Source organism: Macadamia integrifolia, chromosome 8 (genome assembly GCF_013358625.1).
Source record: "Macadamia integrifolia cultivar HAES 741 chromosome 8, SCU_Mint_v3, whole genome shotgun sequence".
Classification (NCBI taxonomy): domain Eukaryota; kingdom Viridiplantae; phylum Streptophyta; class Magnoliopsida; order Proteales; family Proteaceae; genus Macadamia; species Macadamia integrifolia.
In genome coordinates, this window is record NC_056564.1 from 28366433 (window position 1) to 28382207 (window position 15775).

General features: G+C 35.9%; 1 long non-coding RNA gene across 1 annotated transcript; it reads left to right on the forward strand.

Annotated features, from left to right (window-relative positions):
* The first annotated feature begins 1581 nt into the window (after positions 1 to 1581).
* LOC122085885 lies at positions 1582 to 10844 on the forward strand. The gene is made up of 3 exons (XR_006142262.1): positions 1582 to 2383; positions 6973 to 8501; positions 10013 to 10844. It is a non-coding gene; the product is annotated as an uncharacterized LOC122085885 (long non-coding RNA).
* Positions 10845 to 15775: the final 4931 nt, after the last annotated feature.

A 15775-nucleotide genomic window follows, 5' to 3' on the forward strand; every position in this document is an offset into this window, starting at 1 on the left:
CATGATCCAGGATTTATGGTTTTAGATTTCAGGTTGTGGTTTGAAGTTATAGTTTCATAGTTTAAAGTTTTAAAGTTCAAGTTTCATGGGTTCAAATTACAAGTTAGAGGTTGCATGGTTTTAGATTTCAGGTTGTGGTTTCAAGTTTTAAGTTTCATTGTTTAAGGTTTAAAGTTCAAGTTTCATGGGTTCAAATTCCAAGTTAGAGGTTCCATGGTTTTAGATTTCATGTTGTGGTTTGAAGTTTAAGTTTCATTGTTTAAGGTTTAAAGTTCAAGTTTCATGGGTTCAAATTACAAGTTACAGGTTCCATGGTTGCTAGTGTTTTATGGCATTTTCTGGGGATCACCTAACAACCCCCCCCCGAGTGCATTGTCCAACAGGCCTGGGCTCAGGGGTTCTGATCAAAGGCATTAGGGAATCACTCTTCAAAAAAAAAAAAAAAAAAAAAAAAAAAAGTACTTGACAAAATAATTTATCATTGAGCTTGAAGAGTTACAAAGTAAAAAAAATAAAAAATAAAAATAAAAATAAAATCAGAGGTTGGATGTACATGTGAAAGGCTGAACCTACTGCTAAGTAGTGTACACAAATTAACTGTGTAAATCATCGACATGAGCAACCTCTGTTGTGTCCCACCAGTAACCTTAAGGCACCCATGTGCTTTCAGTGGTCAACAATATTGAGGAGAAATTTTGCTTCAAACAGTAAAAATCAAACTCTTAGGAGACGACTCTTGAGCCATAGCAAATGAACAGCATGCCCAATCAGTTAAAAATGACAAGTATTGGTAGGCCATCAATCCAGTGTTGTGAGATGATTCTAGTCACTTCTATTGTTAGGCCAACACAACCATTCTACCAAAAACAAACCATTCATCTTTGCACATTAAGCTAATAACCCCTCTTCCAATCAAAAGGGCAAAACACATAGCCTCATTATATTTTCTGGGTTACATGACTTTCAACATCCGGTTATACCTTTTCTTTTCACTATTTGGAAATTATTACCAATAACTACAAGGTGACTTCCATCACTCCAGTTCTTATGATTCTCCTTCCTCTCTCCATTACAAATGCTAACCAAATCAAGAATTTGCTTGAAGGATCCAACCCATTAGTAAACAAATCCATTCTATCACCATACACTCTGCAAGTGACACTAATCAATGACTGTACTAGATGATAAGCTAAACGCATATTTTGTGGAACAGCCCAAAAAGGTGTTTAGTGAAAACAGACATTTCACAGAAGCTACAGCACATGAAGAGATCTCTCAAGTGACACATCCAAGAAGATAGTATCCTCGATCTGTTCTGCCAGTGAATCCAATAGACGCTTATGAGACTGAGTAGCTCATAACCTTTTAGAGACATTGCAAGAAGAAAAAAAAAAATGCCAAACTCACTTGACTTGGTCCAACTCAGTGGGACTCATTTGCATAGACTTTGGTTTAATGGCATCCATTCCAAGTCAACTTGGTCGATTTAGCTGATTCCGATTCAACTTTTTAAGCCATGACTGATGAAATTGTGGATATGATGAAATTTTTAACCGAATAATGAGAGGGAGAGATAGAGAAGAGAGTAAAGGTGAAAGTTTGGCCCTAACAATTCGAACCCACCCTGAGTCCGAACAAGGCTTAAATCAAGTTTTTTGATCTTGAAGGCAGATTAGGGTTGAAAAACCCCAATAGGTCAGGTCGGGCTCGAGTTGGGTTCTAGGTCCGGCCTAACCTAGCCCAACCCGACCCAAATATTAACCCGCATTTTAGAGTTTAGGGCTTCTGTTTCTATTGAAAAAAAAAAAAAAGACTGTCCGCTGTTGTAATGCGCCGGATCAGCTCCAATCCCTGTCTCAATTCTCAAGTCTCAATGCCAAATTGCCAGTGGTTCCCTCGTCGTGGAATCACCATGCCATGGTGCCACCATAGTATCTCGCATTCTCGCTGCTCTTCCTCTTTAACCTTTCTGCAGCTACAAATTTCTTCTACTCTGATCGTATTGGAATGGGTGAATCCGTGGATGGTTCGGGAGGAGCAGCTTTGAACATTTGAACCGGCGCACGGTTGTGGAATCACCATGCCATGGTGCCACCATAGTATCTCGCATTCTCGCTGCTCTTCTTCTTTGACCTTCCTGCAGCTACGAATTTCTTCCAATCTGATCGTATTGGAATGGGTGAATCCGTGGATGGTTCGGGAGGAGCAGCTTTGAACACTTGAACCTGCGCACGGTTGTCGGTGAGCTTGGCTGAAGATGGGGCGATGGGCGGTGCTTTATGTACTTTAAAAATTTGAATCCAATCGACTTTCAGCTTTTCTCACTCCATACTTTTCTGAGTTTTCTGTTCCATCAGCTGCTCAGCATCTATCGAAGTCTTTGGTATTTATCTTCTTGTTTTAGTTTTCTGTCAGCCATGCTTGTCATAGCTCGGATCTTTTTATTGATATCATTTGATAATTATTGGCTTAGGGTGTGGGGTATATAGTTGCAATGAAATGATAATGGGTTTAGTGCGTTCTGCACTATTCAGTTTTTCACTTTTTCTGTGTTTCAGTATTGAGAAGTTATTCACTTTTTTTTTTCCACCGAATTATCCTTATCGTTCATACTTCATTAATTTAGGCATTTAAAATCACTTTGAATCTTTGTCAATTCCAGTCTTCCAGAGCTGTTGTGTCCTTGTAATAGAGCTGTGTAAAGAGAAGAGCATTTGTGCTGCACCGCAATTTGATGCCAAAATTCTAATTGGTTGTTGGATTGATGTTTATCCATTTTTGTTAATCTTGTTATTTTAAGTATCTGGTACTTGATTGAAATTTGAAATCGCTCAGGCCTATCCGGATCAATGTGCATGCAACGATGTCTGCACATTCCTCTAATTGTTGAGTGGGTGGTTAGCGGCTTGTTGAAATCACTTCATCTTTGTATACTATATAGTATCTGAATCCAGTAGCAATGGAATCCAGTTCTAGTAGGATTTTCAGTTTTTCACCCCAGGTAGTAATCTGGAATTAGTGGGGTTCGGATGCATTTGTAAAGACAAGAATATTATATATTCACCGGCCGAAACCCAATTGCAGTTTTGCATTTTCTCCTAGTGGTCAGTGGATTTCATTCATCTGCTTTCTGCTATGTCTTTTAAACATTTGCATTCATGTTTCTTTTTTTCTTTTTTTCACTGGCTTTACGGTACTAATACTTGATCCTTGGTTCCCATGATAGAAAATCTATAGATTTTGACCATTGAGGCAACCAAATGCATTGGTGTGCACTTCTATAATACCAACAACCACCTATAGGCTAAAACATAAAACCTGACCCCGACCCCTTCTCAACCTTGATGAATCCATTGCCTAATTATAAATTTATAAGTTATAACCATACTAAGAAGAGAAATTACGAAATTCTAAATTTTTATTTACAAAGAAAAAATTGATTCACCTCTAAATCCTTGCTCTTTGGTTTCACCTATCACCATAGAGGTGATAAAAGAACATATCATCACTGGGAAAGAGGTTTAGAATACAACTTATAGCTTTTCAGGGTTCTTCTTTTGTTAACTTTTTAATTTGTGAGTTACTTTGATGATAGCTATTAGCCCACATAGCCATTCTATGAATTTAAATTTTTAATGGCATTGAAGGAAAGAGATGAGCATCCAAGTTATGTGAATTAGCTTCTTACTCAAGAAGAAACAGTGGCATGAACCATATTGGAATTTAAACTGTATGAGCTGTTTGCATCTTTGATTAAAGGTTAGAGCAAATCTCATGCGGCGTCAAAGTAGGTATAAAATGATTTTTAGCCCCTGTTGGTTTTATTCATTGGCTTCTTGTGTGAATGATTTTTTGAGCATCTCTTATAATCCACTCTCATTTCCCTATTTGGATTTCCTATCTAGGAAGTTCATCCAGAGAGGAAATCTATGCTGTGTTTGCTAATAAGTTGGGAGATTCTGTTATGATTAGTATGAGTGTGACACCTTCCCTCAACTAGTTTGAAGTTAATAGTGGAATAAAACAATGGCTTATCAAGAAAACAATGGAACAATGTAGTTAGTGCTTACCCTAAGCCACATTTAATAAGAATAGTCCACCATATTCAAAACTAAAAGACCTAGTTGTATATATGAGATTCCAATATCCCCTGTATCTTAAAGACTAATGATTCATTTCATATATGCCTGTGGGCATGTATCTATGGCTCTATGCTAAGGGATAGCTACAATGTGATTGACCAATAAAAAATTGATACAATCATATCTGAAACTAACAACTTGCTTATAGAATACTGCTAAAAAATACAGTACTTGAGAAGGGTTCAGAGATAGTCATAACAGCTTATGCCTCATTGAGCCAAGAAAGTTAAAAGTATACCTTGAACCCAAATTTCTATTCCCCCAAGTAGATGTTAACTACATAAGATGCTATCTTTCCTGCATACTGAGGAGCTTGACATTGGTATGAATCACTATAATCAATCACCCAAAAGGAAGAAAGAAAAAAATGACAGCAGAATTTAGAGAAAAGAAAAGAAAACATTCTATTAGGTTTTGATGAAGTACAATAACTGGTTAATTAGATGGATTTCTAATTAAGGCCTACGAAAAATTCAAGCAAGCCACAGGTCTTCAAACAAGTACACAGATATCTCTAAGCTTAACTGGAATGAATGAATTGTCACTTTCTCAAGAACTGAACACTCTCTTCATCCTATCATATTATATCATCCCTTGATATTTAAACTCATGGCCTTAGAGAAAACATCCCTCAAGCCTCCCACTAAGGCCATGAAATTTGGTACTCTATTTTTGATACTCCGTGGTTCTTTGTTTTTTCTTTTTTTTCTTTTTTTTTAGGGAGGGGGTGGGGAGATAACAGATGGTGATATTTTTGGGTGAATGATTTTTTGAGCATCTCTCATAATCCACTCTCATTTCCCTCACTGGTTCACTGGTTCATATATAGTTGTCAAAAATAGAGGATTGCTGTGAAGTGCAAGTGGAATGGTGCATTTATTTGTGTTTTTGAGCAACAATGATATGATCTCATGAGTTGGACTGTCATGAAATGTGAGGACACTAATTTCTTTTGAAAATTTATCATTTCAGTACTACTTTCTATTCACTTGATTGAGACAATTCAATGGTTTTCAGTTGGACTGGATTTTTATTTTTTTGGAAATAGCTAATCTACCCAATGAGTAAGGATCCAACCCAATCAAATGAATTCTTTTCGGACTTATGTAGTTCTGACCTGGGTTAACAATTCAACTAGTCCAATAAGAGGCATGTGGTCCCAATTCTTAAGAATTCGAGATGATAATGCAGGTTCCATCTACTTGCCTTTGGAAAGCCAATTCAGTTCAATGACAAATTGTTGGTCTAACATTTACCAGATTGAACAGAATCAATGTGCCCAAGGGGTGGAAGCATAACAAATTCCTACATTTTTTTCTATTGGATTATTGTTAGTTTAAAACAGAGGAGAGATTTCACGATATTACAAACATGTTATATAGATCATGTTTTTACTGTTTTACATGTATTTGTATGAAAGTCTTTAACTCGAACAGGTAGAGCACTTGGGGATTTTCCCAAAAGGTGGTGGTTCGAATCCATCATGACTCGTTAAATGTTCTTTTGCATGGCATAATGACATATGTTAATATAAAATTCAGATATGTGTAACATGAGATTTTTTATTATTATTATTATTTAATTTATTTATTTTCATATAGGCAATGATATAGGTTGAAGTGAGGAAGAATGGTCACTTTGTCAAACAAAGGGGGAGAGAAACCGAGAAAGATTGAGCTATATAGCCCATAAGTAAATTTGACTTTAAAAGGCTGGTTTGAGATCCTTTTCATGAGCAATCCTTATGAAAGTAGCAATCAATGAAAATATCATATATATATATGGGAGAGGGATAGGTATGCTAGCGTAGTACCTAGGAATTAGAAATGCTAACGGGATTTTGACCGTAGGATTTGATCAACTTGAATTAAACCATTGGATGGAAAGAAGATGTATAAATTTTCAATCCACTATTGCTACACCTTTCCTCTCTCTTCTTGTAGGAAAAGTCATTTGTTTTATCATATCCAGCCAGAGAAAGTGAACTTCGGTCATGGATCCATCGCCGACAAGTTTTCCAATCCTCTCCTATGTCATGTCCGGGATCACCCCCAGTCGCTCAGTTACCTTATCAGGCATGAGCACTGACACCAGTTCCGGCTCTGTGCATGTTGATATCGAGCAACCACTGCCGCTGTTGATGGAGCAGATGCCTCGTCTGAAAGATGTAGATCTCCCGGCCGCCATGACCAAGGTGGTCACCGACGTTGCCCAGACATGATCGGTGCTCTAGTGCCTAGGTGAATGCCCCGCTGAGGCCTTCGATCTCTGAAATTGATTCCGACAACAAAGAAGCCCAACCACCAAAACCTATGAGATCGGAAGCCAAAAAAGCTTCCATCATCGAAGTGTTATCGTCTGTCCACATTCATCATCGGTAACCGGTAATCCCACGGCAGCCTGAGTTTACAATCCCAATACCATAGAGAACCTCACTGCTTCTTGAAGCATAGAATACCCAAAATACTATCGATCCCAACACCATAGAGAACCCCTTCAAATCTGTTATCTCAGATTTCCTCTCCTTCAGTTTCTCTCCCAGAGAAAATCAAAGCTCACTGTGAAATGTAATTCCCTCCCACTCTCTCTGCATATTTATTATTTAACAGTTTTTGCCATGGATTTTCTTGCTTTTTTTTTTTATTTGGTTGAGGTTTCAACTTGTAGCATTCCTTTTAAACCAGACATGAGTTATCACATATCTGAAATTTCGTTTAATTTTGATCTACTTCAGATTGTAAGTTGACAAAGTTGGTTTCTTTCTGAAGATCACTCAGTGTTTAATCTTCATTTCTTTTTTCTTCACCCATCGAGACGGCTGGTGTTGTAGGAAGGTTTGAATTTGCCGGCATTGGTGATGCTTCCGGCACACTAGCCGGAGAAGGGCGTCGTGGTTGGGGGAGTAGTATAGTAGAGCGGCGGTATTGGACAGGTTTTGTAAGACCTCGTCACATGAATGGATGAGATTTTTATGTTTAATCTAACGGTTAAAATCCCGCTAACATACTTATTCTTAGGTATTACGCTAGCATTCCTGTCATTTTCCCATATATGTATTCATAGTGATGAAATATTACAAATTATCAATGGTCAATATAGTCATACTCCTTTATCGATTACAGAACAAGTGGACATATCTCTGAATTCAGTCCTAAAAAATAATAATCCCTCAGATCTCCTGGTTCAAACTTATTCAGCTTTAGATCCATTTTCATTTTTCATATTTATGATCTATGTGACAAGTTGCCAATAGATCTGTAGGTGCGAGCGAGTATTTGGCCAATAACCCTTTTTGACACATTGGCTCATGTGACAAGTGGCGGGAATACAAAAAAAAAAAATGTTACAGTGGATTTCCTAAAAAAATCATTAGTGTTTAATACTTAGTTTATTTTAATGAGATCATATAAGAGGCAACGGAAGATCTTTTCAGGTCTGCATTTGAATCATTTAACATAGTGGAAAATGCATAGGGTAAGTTGTAAAAAATAAAAAACAATGTAATGAAAGGATACTAAGAGGCCTGTTATCTACCCTCTCTCAAGTCTCAAATAATTCCATAGTACATTATGCTAATCTATAGGGCAAATCTACATTGTTGCCATGTAGTCTCCAGTACAGTTGAGAATGCATAGTACTTAGTAGTATACTAAGAAATCCTACGCCAAACTGTTAGCACTTAAAGGGCCATCATATGATCCACTCAGATCAATGCATCAGGGCATTTGGTCAATAATTCTTGTCGAACTCATGTGATAAGTGGCAAAAAAATAATCGATATTTAGAGACACTATTGGGGGAAAATAGCTGCTATCCGGGTTGTAGTGAAGTAGATGCAACCCCTGCTCACTACCAAAGAAATTGAATAATTTATCTTCCCCCTTGGGTTCTCAAATACCCTCCTAAGTTTAGTATTTTAAAAAATACTCTAGGCCAAATTACATTTGATAGGTTTTTGTATATATATCATATGTTGTTATACATTTATGCATAATTGCATACTATATAATATTTATTCTAAAATCCAAATAAACACATAGGAATTAGGAACCGTTGGTACTTAGATCCAATGGTCCAAAAAATGCCCTTAATTGGCTAATATGGTGCTTAGATGAGTTTTTCTATGACTTAGCTCTTAGTTCCAATCTAAATCCAACGAGTCAAAGATCATACTTAAAAATTGAAATCCAACGACCATGAAAACTCCATTTGATATATATAAATTCTGAGAAGTGAAAATCGTAGCTGGTAGACAAGGAAGCTGGACTCTGAAATCTGAACCCTCTTTTCTTTCCAAAAAAAAAGAAAAACAAGGAGAAAAAACAGCAGCGAGGACGACGGTCGAAAAAAATAGAAAAGGTACATCTCTGATAGATTCTTCTCACACAGTTATCCCTCTGATCTCCTCTGTTCTTCTGCAGTTCACGCTTCTCTGTCCCTCAATCAAATCTCTTTAGTTTCTTCTACCAAAAAAAAAATAAAAAATCAAATCTCTTTTGTTTTCAATTTTTTTCTCTAATTTTAAATTGAATCGCTTTTGAATCAGTCAACGGAGTTGCTTAAGGCTCTGTTTGGTATCATTTCTGTTCTAGAAACTCCGTTCCGTGTCAAAAACGAAAATTTCAGTTTTTGTGTCAAAACGTCATTTTTAAACAATTTAATGTTGTTTGGTGAATCTGTTTCTAGAACAATTTCAGAACAAAAAAACGACAGTTCTGCCGTTTGGTAATGCTTATTTCAGAAAAGGTTTTTTTTTTTTTTTTTATCTTTTCTTTTCTTTTAAGTCAATAATTAAAGAAATAATATTAAAATACTATAAGCATATAAATCCTTTGGGACAATAAAATATTACATACCAACTAAAAAAAACATGGTTTCAAAAGGATAAATAAAATACAGTATTAACAATGCCTTATCTAAGTTAATTATTATATAAGTCCCTAAATTTTCACTTTTTGTCCAAGTCTAAAGACTTGAATGCTTGGAGGATGTCTTTCATCTTATTTGTTTGGTCCTCTAATTACAGAAATCAGATTTTGAATCATACCCAAGCAAAGTAACAAAGCTCCAATAAAATCAGATTTGGGGAGAGATAATGGAAAGACCAATAAAACCAATCAAAGTAACAAAGAAATCAAGCATAGGAAAATAACAAAGAAATCAAGCATAGCAAAATAACAAATGAATCAAGCTATCCAAATTATTAGTAAATGCTAGTGTGTTTATTATAATAAGCTGTTTGAAGTACTTGTTGTTTATTCTAAGAGATTTTCCTTTCAATATAATACAAATTGTCAACCTTTTTGAACTCCACAGAATTTAAAATGCTCACGCAATGGCCTGATTTTCATAATCATTAAAATTGTGCACAATTGCATGATCATATGGTTGGACTTTGTAATTTGCATTTCATTTCTAAAACCCAATTTCTTAACAGGACAATTAAATTGATGGTTGAGAATGATCTTTAAGATGACATACCAGTTGCATCAGACCTTGCAAGTCAACACCTCCACACAACCAATACCCTATCTACATTTTTATTTAATTATGTAAGCTTCAAAATATAACCTTCTATATCATCAATTGGGTTTTGTATAATGTATATTCAGTTAATCCATCAGAGTTTTCACTTATCTACATATTTATTTAAGATGACATACAATTGTGTTTGATGTCATTTCGTCAAAGGAAACAACCAAGTCTCATAAACTTAAATTAGTTGAATCTGTTGCCACATGTTCACAAGGTGTTTGATGTCATCTCCCAACTGTATTTTCACTACAGTATCTCATTATTGTTACACAATAGAAATTGAATTAGTTGAATCATTTCTAATCCATGTTTTTCTGGTTTTTGCTGCTTTACAGGTGAATACTTTTGTCTGTGTTTCCTTTGCTCCAAAATGAGATTGATCCAAATCAAGTTCACATTTGAAGAAGCATAATAGAAATGGGAAGATGAATTCAAGAAATAGAAACAGAATCAGAGCCAGAAGTAGAACTCAAGAGAAGGAAGCATTGCATTCCATGAGAAAACATATCTGTGAGACATTTTTTCGAACAGGTCTTGAGCATCTGAGATGTAGCCAGATTTAGCATAAATCTGGAGAAGACGATTGTGAAACCCTCTTTGGTTCTCTTTGGTTCACAATGAGGAACTAACCACTAACCCTAGAAAAACCCAAGTCCGATCGGTCAAATTGCAGAGGCTTTACAGGTAAACAATACCGAACTCTCCAATCTTGATTTGGGTTGTAGATCAGGGCATTATAAGGTTTATTGAGGTCATGATCCATCATCAACATATCAGAGAAGATGCAAAGAGCTAGGGTATACTTGTTTGAGCGACAACGAGCAGAGATCAAAAGGGGAAACCAAGGTCGATCGTGCTTCTCTTCTCTTCTCAGGCAATCGTGCTTCTCTTCTCCGGCGATCGTGCTTCTCTTCTCCGGCGATCGGTCTTCTTCTTCTCCAGTTCTGTGTGCGCAAAGATGAAAGGCAGAGGTGAAAAAAGATTGCGAGTGTATTCCGTCGGTCGAACTTGAGAGTGAAGTCGGATTCAAGGTCGATCGTGCTTCTCTTCTCTGGCGAGCGGTCTTCTTCTTCTCCAGCTCTGAGTGCGCGAAGTTGAAAGGCAGAGGTGAAAAAAACGAGGCGAGTATTTTATCGGAAACTTGTCTCTGAAGTTGTGAAAAAAAAATCATTTTTAGAACGTTTGGAACGAAACAACGTGGATAGAACACCCTCTTGTCGTTCCGTCTTCAGTCCTTCAAATCGTTTTTTTTCCAACTTTTGTTTCAAAAAAACTGAAATACATCATATGGTTGCCAAACAGTTTTTTGCGTTTTTTTGTTCTATTGAAAAAGAAAAACGATAGAAACGTTTCTTAAGAACAATACCAAACGGGTCCAGCTAAAATTCTTGTTTCTTTCCATTATTTTACTATTGTGGTCCATTACTACTTGTCTGCTTGTGTGTCCTCGTTTTAGACTTAGGAGACCATGGGAGGAGGAGGCGGAGCGGCTGAAGCCGACCACAACTTCGTCTTCTTCCCTTACTTACTTGACCTGTGATGTCAAGTAAGTTCATGGGCTACTCTTCTGAGGGTTAGTTGATGTTCTTTGGAACTTATTAGGTTGAAGTCATTTGTGGTTCACTGCTGTTAACTATACCCTGCGACTCCCTGTTTCACGTCATAGTCCATCAACTAAGGATCAACTGTATCTCTCAATCTAACCCTCGGATTTCATAGATATTTGGGGGCTTAATCCTGCTGGATAATCAGAAACTCGGACCCCAATCTGACCTTGATTTGTTCAGCAGATTGGAAGATCTGGTAGTTACTAAGTTCTGATATCCAAGTTTCTATTTTGAATTTCCTGTTATCAGCAAACTATCCACCCGTTGGTTCATCTTCATTACAACCTTGTCAGCGTCATCATCTGCTATGCCTTCCTCATCACTGGTTCTCAGAATTCTCTCATTCCCCCACCCCCCAAACCCCCTTTTGGGTATATTTTAAATATGATATATCAAAAGAGAAAAAGAGAATAAGCTTTCTTTTATTGCAAGTGTAGGAGATCCTGAAACAAAAATAACTGTCTGCTGAATGCCCTTTCTGGCATCTATAAAAGATCAGTGTTACTAAAGATTATAGTGTCAATTTAGTATACAGTTTTTTAATGTTTTTCTATTCCAGCTCAATGATGTGTCAATTCATGTGTATGATAGCAGGAGGATGGGTTAATAATGCAAAGTGATTGTCAATTCTTGCTATATCTCTTATTTGAACCAGACACTTTTAGAAGAATATATTTTCGTGTAGGATGGGTTAATAATGCCAAAGTGTCTTGTTCTATATTGTTAACATCATATTAATGCCACTTATGTAACATATATTGTTTTGTACAGATGTCAAAGATGGAAGGAAGCAATGTCACCTCAAATCCAAATCAGCCAAACTTAATTCCAATTCAGACAAGCACTACTAGTGCCACTGAGAATGAGGTAACATCTAATACCCAACAGTAGGCCCATCTAGTGTTTTGAATCATTTTACAAAGATTAAACCTCCCGGTGGTAAAAAAAAACTATTAAATGTAGTTGCAAATATTGCCATAAAGAATTTGGATGTGCTAGTGAGCATGGTACTAGCACGCTAAAGCGTCAGGAGAGTGATGGTAAGTTTACCATCACTAATATTTCCTTTTAGAAGTTTGATCCAGAATATTGTTGAAAAGAACTTGGGAGCGATCTCTTTTCGGTAATATTCTAGATCAAACTTCCTAGAGAAAATATTAGTGATGATGGGCTTACCATCACTCTCTTCAATTAAAAACTTTAAGAGCTTCTGTTTCTTATCTTTCTCACCTTTGGGATATTGCCAACATTTGGTTAAATGACGTTTCAATGTGTTAGTAACATGTTCACTAGCACATCCAAATTCTTTATGGCAATATTTGCAACTACATCTAATAGCTCTTTTACCATTGGGATGTTTAATCTTGTAAAATGGTTCCAAACACTAGATGAGCCTACTGTTGGGTATTAGATGTTGCCTCATTCTTAGTGGGACTAATAGCGCTTGTCGAAATTTAAAGAGGAGGTTTAATAAGAAAAATGGTTTATTGTTAGATGGAGAATTCTTTCATATGAGATGTTGTACACATGTTTTGAATTTGATTGTCAAAGAAGGCCTTAAATTTTGTGGGGAAGTGAGAAATGTAAGGAGTTCACCATCAAGGTCACAAAAATTCAAGTTGTGTTGCGAACATGAAAAAATTGCATGTAAGAAAGCTTTTTGTTTAGATGTTCCTACTCATTGGAACTCTACGCGTACGATGTTGGAAACAACTTTAGTGTTTCAGAATGCTTTTGAATGCCTAGAAGATAGAGACATGAAATTTAAGATGGATTGCAAGGATGGGGACCCCATTGATAAATATTGGGAGGATGGTAAAACTTTATGCATGTTTCTCTAGTGTTTTTACAGTGCCACATTGAAGTTCTTTGGGTCTCTTCATGTGATTGCAAAATTTATATTTTGAAGATGTTTGTATGATTGAATCAATTTTAAATCGTTGGTCAATAAGTGAAGATGTTATGTTTCATGATATGTCATTGGCAATGTTGGAGAAATTTAAGAAATATTGGAAGAGCACGAATAAAGTTATCATGTTGCTTGTTACTTGTGTTCTTGATCCACACTATAAAATGAGGTACGCGAAGTTTTGTTATTCACAAATATATCTTGAATCTGAGGTGGGTGTGAATCTTGAAAGGGTTAGGAATGTTAAGGATATACTCTTAAAAGCATTATCAGATGCATGAATTGACTACTAATCCAACAAGAGAGAATTTAACTATTTCCACTAGTGGTTCAACAAAGATTGATAATTTATGTTTGCAAAAGAAATTTTGTCAAGCATTAGAAGAAGAGGAGGTTTTTGGAGTTGGATCGTTATTTGTTTGAGGGTTTTGTGAAGGATGATGGGGGAGATTTTAACATTTTGAACCGGTGGAAGATCAATAGTTCATGATTCTTCATTTTAAGTGAGATGGCTAGAGATGTTTTAGCAATTCCTATCTCAACTGTTGCTTCAGAGTCTGCTTTTAATACTATTGGTAGGATTTTAGATCAGTTATTAAGTTCATTGACGCCAAAGACTATAGAGTCATTGGTATGTGCATAAGATTGGCTACAACACTCACCATTAATTGATGTTGAAAAGAGCTTGGAAGAGCTTGAGAAGATTGAATCAGGTAACAAATTTTTAAGTTGTATAATTTCATCACACTAATAATATAAAAAATTATGAATTATGATTGTCTTTACTGATTCCTTGATTGCATTATTATACTTCAGCTATTGTTGGAGATGGTGATATTATTAATTTGAAGTAAAGTATGCTGTCCTATTTCTCAGATATCAAGAGGGAAATACATTTTTTATTTTATTTTTATTATTGTTACTTTGTATAAGAATTTTTAATTCTCCATTAGCTTTGGTTATCTCTTCTTTTGATAGATTAAGTATTTTTTTTTTTTTTTTCTTTTGATAGGTTATTCCATCATTTCTCTGTGGATACAGATTTGGACCATCCGGTGCATGACACTTAATTGGATTGTGTTAGGTTGATTGGTCTTCTTGAGGACACGAAACTCATTTATGTTTCACATCCTGAAATTGATTTGGAGATAGATAATTGTATGATCTATTGATATTTAAGTTCCTAGATGTGATTACTCTTTTGGTTAGGTATTTTGAACATTTTACTTGATATTTAAGTTCTTAGATGTATTCTCTTTTGGTTAGGTATTCGAAAAAATTTTAGTTGTGTATTGATTAGTTGATCTATTAATATTTCATTTTTCTATAATTTATTCATATATAGGGTATGATTAGAAAAAATAGGTCAATCAAGGTTAATCCAACAATTGCATAAGTCAGGTTCAACCCAGCTCCACCCTGGCAGGGTCAATTAGGGTTGGGTTGGGTTGGTATGAAACCAGGTTGGGCTTAAACGTGAACCTGACAGGGTTGGGTTGGGCCTGGGTAGAATTTTGTGGACCTAGGATTGGATTAGACTTTTAAGAAACCAGGCTCAACCCAACCTTGTTTGACCCTTAGAAAAAAGAGTTTAGATATCTATTGGAAGCTCTTTCTTATCTTATTTAAAACATTGGTTAATACCAGATTGCCTATATGAGGAAGGGGGATTACCATGGAAAGTTATGTGAGGCTAAACTTAGAGTAGGCCCTCAACGTCCAATACCTCAGATGAACATTGCCATGAAACAGTTTTGAGTCAGAATTAGGTCACAATGTCAATTACTAAGGATAGCAATTGGTTCTTAATCTTATCCAAAAGAGAAGTATTGGAGGTTTAAGTTAATCATCTGCACAAAATGACATCCAAAGTACCCAAAAAACGAGTACACTATTTAACCTATATATCGACTTCTAAATTAAGAAAACTAAAGACCATATCAAGACACATCAAGATCCCCATATGATTGATATACCATAAGTCAAGAGATTCTCCCCTCCTAAGTTTGGAGTGACGCTAGTGATTTGAAACCCTTTTAAAACCTACCAAATTGTGGCCTTTGAGCATTTTACCGATTGTTTTTTATGTATAATTTGATCCCCACCTTTTTTTTTTATTTAAACTCAAGCGTGCAAAAGATTTAATACTTTTTGTCAAACAATTACCTTAGCTTTCAGTATCCACTCACTTTATAATTACCTGTAACCCTCACGAACATTTCTAATATATTTTAAATTTTTTTTTTTTTTTTTATGTTTATTAAAAAGAGAAAAAGAAAAAGAGTTTCACTCCTCCTCACCCTAGGTGCAACCGTGCAAGAAAACTTCCACCTTTTTTTTCTAATAAAAAAATCACATGGCTTATTAGTGGGACGCAACTCTAAGTGGCGGTTTATTGGAAGGCATTCTTGTCCTCTATTGTAGATTAGAAATACCAGTCAGTTTATTTTTGTGAGGAAGGCTAGCTTGAGAAGATGGGGGACGACAGATGGCTTTAGGGTAAGGGCTAAAAGTCACTTGCCTTTTATATTTATTAAAAGAAAAAATAACGGGGACCAGCATTCTTTGGGCAGGTCACGAGT